The sequence below is a fragment of the Bos mutus genome, chromosome 15 (assembly GCF_027580195.1).
Source record: "Bos mutus isolate GX-2022 chromosome 15, NWIPB_WYAK_1.1, whole genome shotgun sequence".
NCBI classification, from domain to species: Eukaryota; Metazoa; Chordata; class Mammalia; order Artiodactyla; family Bovidae; genus Bos; species Bos mutus.
The window spans coordinates 31,845,604-31,864,843 of NC_091631.1; the positions used below are offsets into that span (position 1 = coordinate 31,845,604).

The 19,240-nt window shown below is 39.6% G+C and overlaps 1 non-coding gene across 1 annotated transcript; it reads right to left on the reverse strand.

Moving 5' to 3' along the window:
• Positions 1-1,681: 1,681 nt before the first annotated feature.
• TRNAG-CCC (transfer RNA glycine (anticodon CCC)) lies at positions 1,682-1,753 on the reverse strand. The gene has a single exon. It is a non-coding gene; the product is annotated as a tRNA-Gly (tRNA).
• Positions 1,754-19,240: the final 17,487 nt, after the last annotated feature.

Below are 19,240 nucleotides of genomic sequence, written 5' to 3' on the forward strand. Positions count from 1 at the left end.
GTTCATATTTTTTTCTTTTGCATTAAAACATTTTATTTAAAATAATTGATTATGGACTAAAAAAAAATTAGATTAGATTAGATTAAAATGCTGCATTAAAACATTATCATAATTGCTAAATTTTTTGGTGTCCCCTTAAATTTTTCACTCCCCTCCCTGTAGTACTGACCTTTAGCAGTTGCTATCCTTGGATGACCTCCCATCCCAACATTCTGCTGCTGCTGCTGCTGCTAAGTCAGTTGTGTCCTGACTCTGTGTGACCCCAGATTCTCCAGGCAAGAACAATGGAGTGGGTTGCCATTTCCTTCTCCAATGCATGAAAGTGAAAGAGAAAGTGAAGTCGCTCAGTCGTGTCAATTCTTAAATGATGCTAAAAATAATTTTAATGATTCTGAGTTTCAGGAAAAGTTTCAATACTTAACTTGTATTTTAAAATTTTAGAGCACTGCTGGAGGGTTTCTTTTTCCCCTCCCCCATTTCCAGCTCCTTCCCCACTATTTCCCCAATCCAAGAAAGAGACAGGAAAGAAATATTTCTTTCTCTTTCATATTTCTACTCCAGCTTTCCCCACCTCTCTGTGACCTTGGTGCTTCTCCCCCACATCTTCTCTTTTTGTCATCTCCATACCTGCTATTCACTGGAGGAAAAAGTTCCCTGCCTTTACAAGACCCCATCAAAGAGATAAGTGAAAACTCCTGACTGATGGAACTGCTTTCTGGGGCACTTGGCTGGGGAAAATCTACAATTTCAGCCTTTTCAAGCAGGAGCAAATAGCCATTTAAATAGCTTTTCCCGCATGACAGCCCTGCCAAGAGCAGAATCCCTAGCTCCAGAGGGGCCTCCTAACCCACCCCAGAGAAAATGTATGAATTTTTTCAGGCACTTGATACACTTGAGGAAAACCTCTTGAGTGTAATATTTTTGCAAAGACATTAAGCACAGCTTTCTTGCTGTGAATTACACCCTTGGAAGGGGGAAGAGATGGAACTGACGTAACTGAGTATCAACACAGGACTGCACAGGCAGGTCTCACTACATATATCATCTGATATTCTTACTTTAGCATTTCATTACTTACATTATGCATTTAAAGAAAAAAAAATCCCCAAGCATCCAGTATCCTGCATTGAACCTGATGGTGCAGGGAAAGAAGCATGTTGATGTGTTGCAGAGCCAATACAACATTGTAAAGTTAAAAATAAAATAAAATATAAAAAAAGAAATATAAAAAAATCATTGACAGAAAGAAGCACTAGTAAGTATTATTTCAAAGACGTCAGGAGGGATTAAAAGGAACAAAAAAGATCAAAACAAACTGCAAAAACAAGTCTTCAATAAATAGAATTTTTTGGCATGTTCAGAAATAATGATAACTATCATTTTTGAGCAGCTCTCTATGTGCTGTATTTTATGGCTTAATTAATTCACACATTTGTGGCTGTTTTCACTGATAAATTCATTTAAATAATTATGGTGAGTATGTACTGTGTTCTGACCTGTTCTGACAGTGACATCTAATAATGGGGGAAGCAAATACATTACATTTACTTAAACCAATTTCTTAGTTTTATTTGGCTGTGCTAGGTCTTAGTTGTGGCATGCAGGATCTTCGATCTGCCTTGTGTCACAGGATCTTCTCATTGCCTGTGTGGGATCTTTAGTTGAAGTAGGTGGGATCTAGTTCCCTGAACAGGGATTGAACCTGGGCCCCTACATTGGGAATGTAGAGTCTTAGCCACTGGACCACCAGGGAGAGTGAAAAGTGGCAGTCAATCAGTCATGTCCAATTCTTTGCAACCCCATGGACTGTAGCCCAGCAGACTCTTCTGTCCATGGAATTCTCCAAGCAAGGATACTGGAGTGGGTTGCCATGCCCTCCTCCAGGGGATCTTCCTGACCCAGGATCAAACCCAGGTCTCCTGCATTGCATGGGGATTCTTTGCTGTCTGAGCCACCAGGGAAGTCCCTACTTAAACTATTTTGGATTAAATATTTTGAGCTGAGGAGACTAGCCTGGATTATCCAGGTGGACTTGATGTAATAACAAAGGTTTTTATAAGAAGGAGGCACAAAGCTCAGAGGTTGAGTAGGACCCAGAACTATGGAAGGAGAGATTGGAGATCTGTAAGGAAAGGGACATAAGCTAAGGAATGCAGACAAGCTCTAGAAACTGGAAAAGGCAAGGAAACAGATTTTCCGCTAGAGCCTCCAGAAAGAATACAACTCTGCTGATACCTTGATTTTTAGCCCCACAACATTTATTTTAGACCTTGACCTCCAAACTGTAAGATAATACATTTGTGGTATTTTAAGCCACTGAATTTATACTAATTTATGGTAATTTGTTAAGCAGTGCAAAATGCTAATTCAGAACTCACCCACAAGGCAGTGTGAGCAAAGGTTACTCCACTGGTGTCCAAATGCCTTTTCTGCTGTTGGCAAATAGCTACACTGCTTTTGGCACCTAAAGCTAAGATCTCTCCTTTTTAATCATCTCCTTTTTTAAAATCTGTTTTATTTATTTATTTATTTTGCTTTACAATATTGTATTGGTTTTGCCATACACTGACATGAGTCCACCATGGGTGTACATGTGTTCCCCATCGTGAACCCCCCTCCTTCCTCCTCCCCATCCCATCCCTCTGGGTCATTCCAGTGCACCAGCCCCGAGCACCCTGGATCATGCATCCAACCTGGACTGGCGATTTGTTTCACATGTGATAATTTACATGTTTCAATGCCATTCTCCTATATAATCCCACCCTAGCCCTCTCCCACAGAGTCCAAAAGACTGTTTTATACATCTGTGTCTCTTTTGTTGTCCCTCATACAGGGTTATTGTTATCATCTTTCTAAATTCCATATATGTGCATTAGTATACTGTATTGGTGTTTTTTTTTCTGGCTTACTGCACTCTGTATAATAGGCTCCAGTTACATCCACCTCATTAGAACTGATTCAAATGTATTATTTTTAATGACTGAGTAAACCATTGTGTATATGTACCACAGCTTTCTTATTCATTCCACTTGGAGGATTCTATTTGGAGATGAGGCTAAAAATGCCAAGAAAAAATCAATTATATGAATTATTTAAAATGTAATATTTGCTAATAAATACATAGTTTAGAAAGGCTATTTCATATTTAATTATATAATTTAATCCACAAAATAACACTATATAATTTATTTATAATTATCATTCTAATTTAACAGAAAAGGAAACCGAAGTCCCAGTGTGTTAAAGCAATTTATTCAAATTTATGCAGCTGGTAAATTGTGGCATGTAACCCTAACATTAAATATGTTTCCTGCTCAATTACTGCTCCTCATCATGTTTGAAGGAGTGCATACTTCAGAGATATAACAACAAATATAAATAATACAATTTTCCTTTTTGCTATCACGTTCTACATGAGTTCATACTGAAAGTATAACCATTTTGGAATCTGACTGATTGGTGTTTAAATCTTAACTCTGTCATCACTAGGTTGTGACATTGGGTATGTGCTTGTCTCATTGATAAAATGTGGATAATAATATAATAATATTGTGAAAATGACTTGAGACAAAGTCTGTACAACACAACATAGTGTTTGTCACATGGATAATGCTCAATGAATGGGAGACTTATTTGGATAGAACTTGGCAAAAACTGATATTTTTGAAATTACATTTGGAGTATTTACAATATTCTAGTTGTGGATTAAATAAAAGTTTCTGTATACTCTATGTATATTATATATAGTATATAGATGACACCACCCTTATGGCAGAAAGTGAAGAGGAACTCAAAAGCCTCTTGACGAAAGTGAAAGTGGAGAGTGAAAAAGTTGGCTTAAAGCTCAACATTCAGAAAACGAAGATCATGGCATCCGGTCCCACCACTTCATGGGAAATAGATGGGGAAACAGTGGAAACAGTGGCAGACTTTATTTTTCTGGGCTCCAAAATCACTACAGGTGGTGACTGCAGCCATGAAATTAAAAGACGCTTACTCCTTGGAAGGAAATTTATGACCAATCTAGATAGCATATTCAAAAACAGAGACATTACGTTGCCAACAAAGATTCGTCTAGTCAGGGCTATAGTTTTTCCTGTGGTCATGTATGGATGTGAGAGTTGGACTGTGAAGAAAGCTGAGTGCCAAAGAATTGATGCTTTTGAACTGTGGTGTTGGAGAAGATTCTTGAGAGTCCCTTGGACTGCAAGGAGATCCAACCATTCCATTCTGAAGGAGATCAGCCCTGGGATTTCTTTGGAAGGAATGATGCTAAAGCTGAAACTCCAGTACTTTGGCCACCTCATGGGAAGAGTTGACTCATTGCAAAAGACTCTGATGCTGGGAGGGATTGGGGGCAAGAGGAAAAGGGGACGACAGAGGATGAGATGGTTGGATGGTATCACTGACTCGATGGACATGAGTCTCAGTGAACTCTGGGAGTTGGTGATGGACAGGGAGGCCTGGTGTGCTGCAATTCATGGGGTCGCAAAGAGCCGGATACGACTGAGCGACTGATCTGATCTTATCTGATCTGATACAGAATAAAACTATGGAAAATGTTAATTGTTCTTATCGCTAGTTTGAAAATGACAACAGCTTATTTGTTTGGTTTCTTCACCCAATTCTTTTATCTCCCTCTCATGGTAGAAAGGAACTTTTAAAAAATGCAATATGCACACACTTATGCCATGAGGAATTGTCAGAATGAGTAAGAAAGTGTTTGTTCATCCTATATCTACTTGCCCAAGTTCACTATTACAAGGGACTTATTCATTTTAAGAATCTACTCATTCTAATTATTGAGCCAGGTAGAATAAAATTGAGGACTTGGGTTGGTGCTCTTCCTGGATATCATGTTGCAAGTAAATGAAGAAGACACAATTCATGTCACAGTCCAAGTAGGGCTGGACATAAAGTTCTTCCCCTAGAATACTTCACAGGCACACTGCAGACAATTCCTGAAGAAAAGACACTGTGATCCTATCCTTTCTCAATCTTCTTTATTCCCTCTGCTTTCTCCAAACAGGTGTGCTAACAATGCTTACTTTTTTGAGTGGAACAGGCTATAACAAGAAAGGTTACAAGACCTTGATGTGCTCCCTCTGTGGGGTAATCTTTCATTGATTTTTGAAAGGAATCCAGGGTTTTAGTGACTAGAGTTTTGAGATGCAATTATGTGCACTATTTAAGTAGGGAGAGAGGCTTCTAGGAGGCTGAGGCTCAGCCACACAGAATTCATCAGTAGTGGCATTGTCTTCCCAATTCATCTGCTTCTCTTTCTATGTGTGACTTGATGGATAACGGGTGTAGAGGAAAAGATATGTGTATATATGTCCAAAGTGGCATCAGTCACCTCATTCCCCTCGTTAGTACTGCTTTCAACACTTGGCAGAGTCAACTACAGAACCAGCATTCACAGCACAGTTGGAACGCCAAAGAGAATAGCAGCGTAAATTTATCATGCCCTTTGGATAAGGGGCCAGTCTGGGCTTAAGAATTTTGAAGGGTTAAGAAGATGAGTAGCACTGAAATATGTATAATATCATATATGAAACTAGTCGCCAGTTCAGATTCGATGCACGATACTGGATGCTTGGGGCTGGTGCACTGGGACAACCCAGAGGGATGGTATGGGGAGGGAGGAGGGAGGAGGGAGGAGGGTTCAGGATGGGGAACACATGTATGCCTGTGGTGGATTCATTTCGATATATGGCAGAACCAATACAATATTGTAAAGTTTAAAAAAAAAAAAAAAAAAAAAAAAAAAGATGAGTTGTGCTTAATATCAGGATAATAGTAAATACTTTCTCCATAAGTTCAATGTGATTTAATTCAATAAAGTGATTATTTTGTTGACCCCTGCCCCCATTAATTGCAACACACTCCAGTACTCTTGCCTTGAAAATCCCATGGAGGGAGAAGCCTGGTAGGCTATAGTCCATGGGGTCTTGAAGGGTCGGACACAACTGAGCGACTTCACTTTTTCACCTCCATGATTGGAGAAGGAAATGGCAACCCACTCCAGTGTTCTTGCCTGGAGAATCCCAGGGACAGAAGAGCCTGGTGGGCTGCTGTCTCTGGGGTCGCACAGAGTTGGGCATGACTGAAGCCACTTAGCAGCAGCAGCAGCAGCCCCACCCCCCCCCCATTAAGTAAGCAAGGAATTCAATGTGTGCGTGTTGCTAAGTCTCTTTGCAACCCCATGGACTGCTAGGCTCCTCTGTTCATGGATTTCCCAGGCAAGAATACTGGAGTTGGGGGTCATTCCTTCTCTAGGGGATCTTCCCGACCTAAAGATCGAATCCATGTCTCCTGCTTGGCAGGCGGATGGATTATTTACCACTGTGCCATCTGGGAAGCCCAAGGATTCAATACTGTGAGCAATTGTTGACTGAGTGGATGATTGAATACAGACAGGAGACCAGACCACAGCTATGTGCTTTTAACTGTGTCTCTGTATTTGCTCTGGTCTTACCTAATGCATGAGTTGGCCATCAAGCTGCAAGGCAGAGATATTTCTTGTTGTGATTTAAAAATACTTTTCTATTAGTGCATCTGTGAAAGTAAAGGGCTTTTCTGAATTCCTGTGAAACAGCTATTGGGTCAGAAGTCTGATAAAGAACAATGCCTGCTAGTGTGAATGAGGGAAATGTGATGTTGAATGTATATAACTGAGAAGAAATATTATGCATCTGTGGGCCTTTCTGAAAAATTTCTGATCAGGAATTTAGATTCATGGATGCATGTACATTTCTGAAGCCTTCTCTCTTGCTTTATATTTCATTAGAATGAATTTTCAAAAAAGACTAATTCTCTAATTTTCCTACCTGGGAAATAAAGTGTTTCTGAGTGTCTGCTAGTATATTCTTTTTTTTCTGCTAGTATATTCTTAAAATAAGTATCTCTGAAAAAATGCTAATGTCAAATTTTAACTATTTTTTAAATGCTTGGATCCAGAATTGAGTTACACATGCTAGATTATCATAGATTTTATCATAGATTTTATATTGATAAAATATATTCACACTGGATATATTCATATTGACCAATATAAATAATATTTATTAAGTGTCTACTGTGGACCAGACAGATTTGTAGCTACACTCAATGTAGAGAAACATTTAAGAAGGTTATATGTATAGCATAACAATCAACTTATCATATTTAAATGTTTAAAGAATCTAACTGGGTATTTAAATAGATGGGTAAACAAGTATTAAAATTAAAGTGTATCTCCTATTTAAGAAGGAATCAATGGTATTATAGTAATTAAATGTATAATAGTAACTGCATTAGAGTAATTATGGTAGCTAAAGCAAAGGAAGAAGTAGAGTCCCTGAGACATACAGCAACAGGATGACATGAGTATTAGGGGCACAGGCCACATGCCTTGGGCAGGGCTTCTCCAATGGGTAGCTAAAGAATAGCCTGGACTATCATAACATATGGTGTTGTAATGACATATATATCAAATTCAATCACAGAGAAGATCATAGATATGGTCTGGCATCAGCATACATCAGTTTCAGCATAGCCACATGCTTACAGTAGGTCTAAGGGATGATTTGGTTGAGGACAATCAGGAGAACATGGAGCAAAGGGGGTTCACTCCTACAATGCTTTTGTTATTACAGCTGTTCTCAGCTTGACTGCCAATTACTGGAATATGATGAAATGGTGGGGTAGGAAGCATATGGAGACATTCAGTACCAGATGGCATATGGCCAACACTGACTGACAGAGTATGGATACAGCAGACTTGGTGGAGCAGAAGCAGTTACAGTAGTTGATTTTATGGACAGCATCTCAGATCACGTGAGAGTAAGAGGGTCTCCACCATGAAAGCTAGTAGGGTCAAGAAGAAATACATGTTTCAAAAATACGATGAACAAATTGAAAAATAAAAACCATATGATTATCTCAATAGATGCAGAGAAAGCCTTTGACAAAATTCAACATCCATTTATGATAAAAACTCTCCAGAAAGCAGGAATAGAAGGAACATACCTCAACATAATAAAAGCTATATATGACAAACCCACAGCAAACATTATCCTCAATGGTGAAAAATTGAAAGCATTTCCTCTAAAGTCAGGAACAAGACAAGGGTGCCCACTTTCACCATTACTATTCAACATAGTTTTGGAAGTTTTGGCCACAGCAATCAGAGCAGAAAAAGAAATAAAAGGAATCAAATTGGAAAAGAAGAAGTAAAACTCTCACTATTGCAGATGACATGATCCTCTACATAGAAAACCCTAAAGATTCCACCAGAAAAGTACTAGAAATAATCAATGACTATAGTAAAGTTGCAGGATATAAAATCAACACACAGAAATCCCTTGCATTCCTATACACTAATAATGAGAAAACAGAAAGAGAAATTAAGGAAACAATTCCATTCACCATTGCAACGGAAAGAATAAAATACTTAGGAATATATCTACCTAAAGAAACTAAAGACCTATATATATAAAACTATAAAACACTGGTGAAAGAAATCAAAGAGGACACTAATAGATGGAGAAATATACCATGTTCATGGATTGGAAGAATCAATATAGTGAAAATGAGTATACTACCCAAAGCAATTTATAGATTCAACGCAATCCCTATCAAGCTACCAACAGTATTCTTCACAGAGCTAGAACAAATAATTTCACAATTTGTATGGAAATACAAAAAACCTCGAATAGCCAAAGCGATCTTGAGAAGGAAGAATGGAAACTGGAGGAATCAACCTACCTGACTTCAGGCTCTACTACAAAGCCACAGTTATCAAGACAGTATGGTACTGGCACAAAGACAGAAATATAGATCAATGGAATAAAATAGAAAGCCCAGAGATAAATCCACGCACATAGGGCCACCTTATCTTTGACAAAGGAGGCAAGAATATACAATGGATTAAAGACGATCTCTTTAACAAGTGGTGCTGGGAAATCTGGTCAACCACTTGTAAAAGAATGAAGCTAGACCACTTTCTAACACCATACACAAAAATAAACTCAAAATGGATTAAAGATCTAAACGTAAGACCAGAAACTATAAAACTCCTAGAGAGGAAACATAGGCAAAACACTCTCTGACATACATCACAGCAGGATCCTCTATGACCCACCTCACAGAATATTGGAAATAAAATCAAAAATAAACAAATGGGACCTAATTAACCTTAAAAGCTTCTGCACATCAAAGGAAACTATTAGCAAGGTGAAAAGACAGCCTTCAGAATGGGAGAAAATAATAGCAAATGAAGCAACTGACAAACAACTAATCTCAAAAATATACAAGCAACTCCTACAGCTCAACTCCAGAAAAATAAACGACCCAATCAAAAAGTGGGCCAAAGAACTAAATAGACATTTCTCCAAAGAAGACATACAGATGGCTAACAAACACATGAAAAGATGCTCAACATCACTCATTATCAGAGAAATGCAAATCAAAACCACTATGAGGTACCATTTCACACCAGTCAGAATGGCTGCAATCCAAAAGTCTACAAATAATAAATGCTGGAGAGGGTGTGGAGAAAAGGGAACCCTCTTACACTGTTGGTGGGAATGCAAACTAGTACAGCCACTATGGAGAACAGTGTGGAGATTCCTTAAAAACTGGAAATAGAACTGCCTTATGATCCAGCAATCCCACTGCTGGGCATATCACTGAGGAAACCAGAAGGGAAAGAGACACGTGTACCCCAATGTTCATTGCAGCACTGTTTATAATAGCCAGGACATGGAAGCAACCTAGATGTCCATCAGCAGATGAATGGATAAGAAAGCAGTGGTACATATACACAATGGAGTATTACTCAGCCATTGAAAAGAATACATTTGAATCAGTTCTAATGAGGTGGATGAAACTGGAGCCTATTATACAGAGTGAAGTAAGCCAGAAGGAAAAAAAATAAATACAGTATACTAATGCATATATGGGAATTTAGAAAGATGGTAACAATAACCTGGTGTAAAGACAGCAAAAAGAGACACTGATGTATAGAACAGTCTTATGGACTCTGTGGGAGAGGGAAAGGGTGAAGATTTGAGAGAATGACATTGAAACATGTAAAATATCATGTAAGAAACGAGTTGCCAGTCCAGGTTCGATACACGATACTGGATGCTTGGGGCTGGTGCACTGGGATGACCCAGAGGGATGGTATGGGGAGGAGGGAGGAGGAGGGTTCAGGATGGGGAACACATGTATACCTGTGGGATTCATTTTGATATTTGGCAAAACTAATATAATTATGTAAAGTTTAAAAAAAAAATAAAATTTAAAAAAATATTAAAAAAAAAAAAAAAAGAAATACATGTTTCATAGAAGTAGTCAGTGCAGGACACATCAGAGAGGGGGCTGATTTTCACAACAGCCGTTGTGTAGCATATACAGGACAGGAAACAGATCCAGATTGGGGAGCCTCCCACCTTGAAAAGACACAAGGAGTTGGTGGAGGGCTGGTCGACAATGGTGGCATCAGAGGATGACTACTGTTGGATGAGGAGCCTACCTTCCAAAGAGACTAATTGAGTCACAAGCACATTCTTTTTGAGAAGTCTTGGAATTATGAGAGCTGAGTAGTAGAAAATGGTCTGAACTGGAAATCGCTTATCATATGTTAATAAATACACATATTTTTCCTAAATTAAACCTTAAAATGAACTATATTTTCTCCTGATGGTATGTTTATAAATCACAAGCCCAAATTTATGGAATGAAGAATAAACATTTTAAACTTTGTTTCCAAATGGAAATGAGTCACAGTAAACGTTACATCAACCTCTGTCCTTTTTTTCCACATAAAAGTCAAATTTGTCTAAAGAAACAAATTATTTTTTCATTATTCCTATGGGTGTATTTTTGTTGTTCTGTCACTATGTCATGTTCAACTCTTTGAAATCCCATGGATTGAAGCATGCCAGACTTCCCTTGTCCTTCACTGTCTTCCAGAGTTTGCTCAAACTCATGTCCATTGAATCGATGATGCCATCCAACCATCTGATCCTCTGTCATCCCTGTCTCCTCCCGCTCTCAATCTTTCCAGCATCAGGGTCTTTTTCAATGAGTCAGCTCTTCACATGGGTGTATCTAACCACTCTTTTATACACATTAGATTAAAATAAATTAGAAAAATCATGAAAATGGGAAAGAGAGAGAAAGAGAAATGCCTAACTCAACCATCATCTTGCCATCTATCCTTGTGCTCTGTGTAATTCTTTATAGCCTGCTGAGGATGTTTTCATGCTTTTGCCTTCATCTGGGGCCAGCGTTACCTGTTAGGGCTTCCGTTTTCCCCTCAGATCCCAGTTTGTCTAGGAGCCCCAAATTCCCACCCTGAATTTGCTTAGGATCTTTGGTTAAACACAGAGATCTCTTGGAGGATCTCTGTCCTGCAAGCTAAAACCCTGAAGACCTAGATAAGATCGAGCCTGTATTTGACTCTGCAGCCTTGTTTCAGCCTTGTTTGCTGCTGCTCCTATATCTTTCATTTCAAAGGTTTATCACCTTTAAAAATGCTGATTCCTCGACTTTGACTTTCCTTCCCATTTGTAGCCCTTTGATGTATTAAAACTATCCAATTAAAGCCACAGATTAATCATCACTTCCTTTGTGATATCTCTTCTGATGCTTTTCTTGCTCTCAAGTCTCCCTACCAATGGGAGAATTCATAAATACACAAACTCCCTTGTGTATTTATATTTCCATAAATACAAACTTGTTTCTTTGGAAGTAGGCAGGTCTAATGGCAACCCACTCCGGTATTCTTGCCTGGAGAATTATGGACAGGGGAGCCTGTCGGGCTACAGTCCATGGAGTCACAAACAGTTGGACATGACTAAGTGACTAAGCAACAACAAATTAGTGATTGTTGTTTTATTCAGAGAGCTGAGAAGAAGGTCATTGAAGAGCTGGTCCCTGAAAGACTAGAGATGTACCAAATCATACCCTAGGACCAGATCTGAGCTGAACTGGTTTTCGGGTCTACTGACTCTGTGTAGTGGTTCTCCCATTCTTTTGCTACTTTTAGGGAAATCTTGGGCCTAATTTCTGGGAACCTGGGGGAAAGGATGAAGCCTCTGGGCTAGTATCTTCCATAATTTCTGCTTGAATTATCATTATTAACAGTGAATCAATAAACCAATAATTCAGTTCAGATTCATATGCTTTTGTGCTTTATGAATGTGAGAGATCACAGAAAACCCATACAATGGACTGCTTGTTTTCTTTCAATTCCAAATGAGATATTTTTAGGATATACTATTAATCATTCACTTATCTGTTTCTTTAAGCACTTACTCTATTCCAGGCTGCTAAGTGTTGGGCATGCACCAATGAGAATGGTCTGGTGGCTGCCCTCAAAAATTCTCAGTCAAAAGACCACAAAAAGCATGGCTGTTGAGGATTATTAGTAAGACAGAAGACACATGGAAGAGTAATTATTGAAAAATCACTGAATGAATGAGTGTATAAATGACTCCCTCTCCTATGTGGATTAAAGAATACCAGCTTCAAAAATAATTGAATCATTTTGTTGATAATTCAAATCATCACTCCCATTGGCCCAGAGACAATATCACTACACTGTAGACTTCACTATTCCTTTTCCAGAGCAACATTTACCTTCTCTCAATTCATCTCCTCTTCCTGGCTCCATGCTCACACACCTTCCTGCTATAATGGATCTGACAAGTATCACTGCTCTGTTTCCAGAAATAAGAGAAACAGCAGCCTGAAGATGCTGAAGATCTGGATAACAGCATTCACTGAGACCTTTCTATTCCATTCCAGGAGACAATTAAAACATGAGACCTGCTGGGGAAGTATCCTGCCCCTGTTTTATTGTTCAGTCACTGAGTTGTGTCTGACTCTGTGACCCCGTGGACTGCAACACACCAGGCTTCCCTGTCCTTCACCATCTCCTGGAGCTTACTCAAACTCATGTCCATTGAAACAGTGATGCCATCAAACCATCTCATCCTCTGTTGTCTGCTTCTCCTCTTGCCTTCAATCTTTCCCAGCATCAGGGTCTTTTCTAATGAGTGAGTTCTTTGCATCAGGTGGCCAAAGTATTGGAGCTTCAGTTTCAGCATCAGTCCTTCCAATGAATACTCAGGGTTGATTTCTTTTAGGATTGTCTGGTTTGATCTCCTTGCAGTCCAAGGAACTCTCAGGAGTCTTCTCCAACACCCCATTGGCCTTGAACATCTTTTAAAATATGAAGTTTACAAAACAGAAATTGGCACACATTCCTTTTCAAAACTCTTCCAAAGGAGCCATGTTGCATGACTCCAGGGGCATCATTAATACAAATTATCATGTGAATGTCTCCTCAGAGTTGTAAACATGTAGTGGATTTCTTAGAAAGGATCAATTCCTACCTAGTAGATCTGCCTTTTGTTTATTTTCACCCACTCCCTTTCTGCCTCTGCTGTACATTCTGACTCAGAAATATACCCAAGGATCTTAGATTGTTCGGTTTCTGTTTTCTCATCTACAAAATGTAACTGGATAGACACTTGTAGATACACACGTGCAATGATGCAAATGTCTGTAATCAATACTGGAGCTGGCATCTGGAGGGCTTCCAGAAATGAGAGATCCTAAATCTTTTCCCTGAGGAGCCACACCTAAGATAGACCCATGGAGAACTGAAACCCAGAGACTGAGACTCTACGTTGATCTTGGATGAGGTTGGGGTGGAGGCTGTGGTCTGTGAAGTCAGGCTCAAACCTCCTTGGGCCTTTCTCTCCCTCCTTCTCTGGCCCTGGGAGTCCAAGGCTCAGAAGACAGACTAGGATTAGTCAGTGACTTCAGGGTTAGCTGACTGAGAGTCAACATTAAAATGCACAATCAGATCACTAAGGTGTTTAGGAGTAAGTAAGTGTGATGACAGCAGTTTTACCAGTTGCTGTTAGAATACACACATGCATGCTAAGTCACTTCAGTTGTGTTCGACTCTTTGTGACCCTATGGACTGTAGCCCACCAGGATCCTCTGTCCATGTGCCCTCCTCCAGTAGGCCTTCCCTACCCAGGGATTGAACCCACATCTCTTAAGTCTCCTGCTTTGGCAGGCAGATTCTTGACCACCAGTGCCACCTGGGAAGCTGTGAGACCACAGTAACTGTTAGTCACTCCTCTGTTTATGGGGATTCTCCAGGCAAGAATACTGGAGTGGGTTGCCATTCTCTTGTCCAGGGATCTTCTTGACCCAGGGATTGAGCCCAGGTCTCCTGCATTGCAGGCAGATTCTTTACCATCTGAGCCACCAGGGAAGCCTGTGAGAACACAGAGGAGTAGTTTTTAGGATGAGCTATGAACTATTGATCTCTATAACCACAGCACCAAGTGCAGCACTGACATATAAGTGATAAAGAAATGCTTGTTGAATATGAAATGCCATCATACCAATAACCCTGTGTCTGGCTCCACACAGAGTAGACAATACTGATGAAGATTCAGCTTTCGAAATTACTCTAGAATGGAATTCTGAGAGCTTGGTTTGGCTCTTAGCAATGTTTAAAAACCTGGAGAAGCTGACTTTCTGGGGCTGCATTTGTTAAGGTCTGTCTGGTCTCTCTCGGTCACTTGTGTCATGTTAGAGATGTGTGTTACTTGAGAGAAGAGAGGGGCAGTGATGACTCTGCCTGTCTTACAAAGGGGAAATTGAATTCCTCAATCACAGTACTCATTTGATACTTTTTACAAATTGGCTACAGAAAGCTTGAATTTAGTTACAAATTTGAACCCATTGGCTCTTGTATGATGAAAGCAATCATCTATTTTCATCAATTCAGAACAGCTAAGGATACTTCTAATCAGGATGGACTTAGGAGATCATGCAGTGTTAGAGAATTTGCCAGCCAATGCAGGAGACACAGGAGTTGTGGGTTCAATTCCTGGATTGGAAACATCCCCTGAGGATGAAATGGCAGTTTACTCCAGTATTCTTGCCTGGAGAATCCCATGGACAGAGAAGCCTGGCAGACTACAGTCCACGGGGTCACAAAGAGTCAGACACAACTGAGTGCAGGAGAGAGCTGCATAGCTCAAGTACTAACTTTTTATACTGGAGCTGGAATTGTAGGTATTCAGGATGTTTATTTTGAGTCTCTCTTACTATTTAAATGCTCTGATGGACAGTTTCTCTTGTTCCCCACTCTATTCCCATCCTCTTACAGAATGTTTGGTGCAGACAATTGTTCAATAAATCATTTCTTGAACAGAAATTTTAAAATGTTTCAAATATTTTACATTTGTTAATTAAAAAGAAGAGAATGAGGGAAATTGTTATTTATATAATGAACTTATCTCATTTGACCAACAGAAATCTTTAAAAATTCCATGGGGATAAATGAAAGGGGCCTTTAGGACTGAGATCCAGTTTTGGAAGGAAGAGGGGATAACATACATGGAAATGCCATCTTGTGGTTCATAGTGAAATTGTTAGGACAAAGGTATCACACAGGCAAAAATTCATTCATTCACTCAGTGAGGTTTTGTGTGTGTGTGTGTGTGTGTGTGAGTGTGTGAGCTAGTTTTGGGTAGAATAGTCAGCAATTATTTTATGCTTTCATGAATTTATATTCAAGTCAGAGGAATAAATAACAAGTAAGTATTTTAAATAATTACACTTTGGGCTAAGATACATAGAAAATAAAATGTGTTGAAAGAAAATAATAAGGGGAAGAATCTAGTTAAGATACACAGGTTAAAAAATAATTCACTGATCAGGTGGTATTAGTTGAACTACAGAGTGATGAGAAGTAGAAAGTTCTAGAAGCAAACCATGTGGAAACTGGTATGATTAAAAGCAAAGCCTTAAGAGCAGTAAGAAGTGGATATGTTTGGAAGTAAAAGACTAGAATGGTAGAAGGTGAAGCAAGAGAGAAAGATGTAGAAAAAATTTATACTCCTGAGAAAGAATAGGAAATGAATCATTCATTAATGCAACAGTATGAATGAATCTGAAAAGCTTTATACTGAGTGGGACACCAAACTAAAGTTTTAGTGAGAGGAAAAAAATAACTAAACTCAAGTTTTAGTGAGAGAAAGAACTCAGATCAGAATTTACCTGCTTGGGAAGAGGGGAGTGTTTAACTAAAAGACACAGCAAAAATCTTTATGAAGTGATGGGGATTTTCTATATCCTAATTGGGCAGGTCACCACACAGACATTTACATGTGTCAGAACTCATTAAACTATGTATTAAGATATTCCCATTTTACTGTCTCAAGTTATATAGCCAAAAATGATTTTTAAAAGAAAAAGGAAGAGACTCACAACTATTAACTGATTTCCTGATAGAGGGATCAAAATTCTAGGCAACTCTAAAATTTGGGAATTTTTACAATGGTCCTTCAGAACACCCAGGCTACCCTGGTGGCTCAGGACGGATGGGGAACACATGTATGCCTGTGGCGGATTCATTTTGATATTTGGCAAAACTAATACAATTATGCATCTGCCTGCAATGATTTCGGGGATGACCTAAAATTTGGGAATTTTTACGATTCCTGGGTGGGGAAGATTCCCTGGAGAAGGAAATGGCAATCTACTTCAGCACTCTTGTCTGGAAAATCCCACGGACGAAGGAGCCTGATAGGTTACAGTCCATGGGGTTGCAAAGAGTCGGACACGACTGAACGACTTCGCTTTTACTTTCAGAATACCTATTTATTTCTGGAGGCACTTTTAGGCTCCAATAGCTGTTTTCTTTTCGAAAAGCAAACATACTCCTTTAAACACCTTCATCTGATGTTGATTTTTTTTTTTTTAACATTGGCTTTAGAAACATGAGCGCCTGAATTTTCGAATCTTCTTCACCACTGATTGTGACAAGAAAGAGATGAGTAAGAATACAAATATAAATGTGATACATGCTTATATTACCTTGACTGTGGTGATGGTATCATGGATGTATGCATATGCCCAAATTCATCAAAATGTAAGCATTAAATATGTGATTAAATAAATGAAATTAATCAAATAAAATTAAATTTTATTAAAATGAAAATTGGAAAATGTAAGTGTTCATTCCAATCCCTAAGAAAGGCAATGCCAAAGGATGTTCAAACTACCTCACAATTGCACTCATCTTACTGCTGCTGCTGCTGCTGCTAAGTCGCTTCAGTCATGTCCAACTCTGTGCGACCCCATAGATGGCAGCCCACCAGGTTCCCCCATCCCTGGGATTCTCCAGGCAAGAACACTGGAGTGGGTTGCCATTTCCTTCTCCAATGCATGAAAGTGAAAAGTGAAAGTGAAGTCGCTCAGTCGTGTCCAACTCTTAGCGACCCCATGGACTGCAGCCTTCCAGGCTCCTCCATCCATGGGATTTTCCAGGCAAGAGTACTGAAGTGGGTGCCATTGCCTTCTCCAGCACTCATCTTACATGCTAGCAAAGTAATGCTCAAAATTCTCCAAGCCAGGCTTCAACAGTATGTGAACTGTGAACTTCCAGATGTTCAAGCTGGATTTAGAAAAGGCAGAGAAATCAGAGATCAAATTGCCAACATCTGTTGGATCATTGAAAAAGCAAGAGAGTTCCAGAAAAACATCTACTTCTGCTTCATCAACTACACCAAAACATTTGACTGACTGTGACTGTGTGGATCACAACAAACTGTGGAAAATTCTTAGAGAGATGGGAATATCAGACCACCTGACCTGCCTTCTAAGAAATCTGTATGCAGGTCAAGAAGCAACAATTAGAACTGGACATGGAACAACAGACTGGTTCCAAATTGGGTAAGGAGTACATCAAGGCTGTATACTGTCACCCTGCTTATTTAACTTATATGCAGAGTGAAAGAAAGTGAAAGTGAAGTCGTTTGTCCTGTCCGACTCTTTGTGACCCCATGGACTGTAGCCTACCAGGCTCCTCCCTCCATGGGATTCTCCAGGCAACAGTACTGGAGTGGGTTGCCATTTCCTTCTCAGGGGACCTTCTCAACCCAGGGATTGAACCCAGGTCTCCTGAATTCCAGGCAGACACTTTAACCTCTGAGCCTATATGCAGAGTACATCAAGCAAAATGCTAGGCTAGATGAAGCACAAGCTGGAATCAAGATTGCTGGGAGAACTATCAATAACTTCAGATATGCAGATGCCACCACCCTTATGGCAGAAAGCAAAGAAGATCTAAAGAGCCTCTTGATGAAAGTGAAAGAGGAGAGTGAAAAAGTTGGCTTAAAACTCAACATTCAGAAAACTAAGATCATAACACCCAGTCCCATCACTTCATGGGAAATAGATGGGGAAACAATGGAAAAGTGAGAGACTTTATTTTGGAGGGGCTCCAAAATCACTGCAGATGTTGACTGCAGCCATGAGATTAAAAGATTCTTACTCCTTGGAAGAAAAGCTATGACCAACCTAGACAGCATATTAAAAAGCAGAGACATTACTTTACCAACAAACGTCCATTTAGTCAAAGCTTATGGTTTTTCCAGTAGGCAGGTATGGATGTGAGAGTTGGACTATAAAGAAAGCTGAGTGCTGAATAATTGATGCTTTTGAACTGTGGTGTTGGAGAAGACTCTGGAGAGTCCCTTGGACAGCAAGGAGATCCAACCAGTCCATCTTAAAGGAAATCAGTCCTGAATCTTCATTAAAAGGACTGATGTTGAGGCTGAAGGTCCAATTCTTTGGCCACCTGATGTGAAAAACTGATTCATTGGAAAAGACCCTGATGCTAGGAAAGATTGAAGGCAGGAGAAGGGGAGACAGAGGATGAGATGGTTTGATGACATCACTGACTAGATGGACATGAGTTTGAGTAATCTCCGGGCATTGGTGATGGACAGGAAAGCCTGGTGTGCTGCAGTCCGTGGGGTCAAAAAGAGTTGGACACTGAGCAACTGAACTGAACTTAAATATGTACAACTATTTTTATGTTACATATACTTCAATACAGACTTCCCTGGTGGCTCAGATGGTAAAGAGTCTGCTTACAGTACAGGAGACCTGGGTTCAATCTCTGGATCAGGAAGATCCCCTGGAAAAGGAAATGGCAACCCACTCTAGTATTCTTGACTGGAGAATTCCATGGACAGAGGAGCCTGGCAGGCTACAGCCCATGGAGTTGCAAAGATGTGGACACGACTGAATGAGTTTAACTTCACTATAACTCAGTAAATTTGAAAAAAAAAATTGTGACATCCTGGCAAACGTTATGCATTTATATCATCAATGCCTTAACAGTAGGGACCTTGGGGTGGTAAAAACC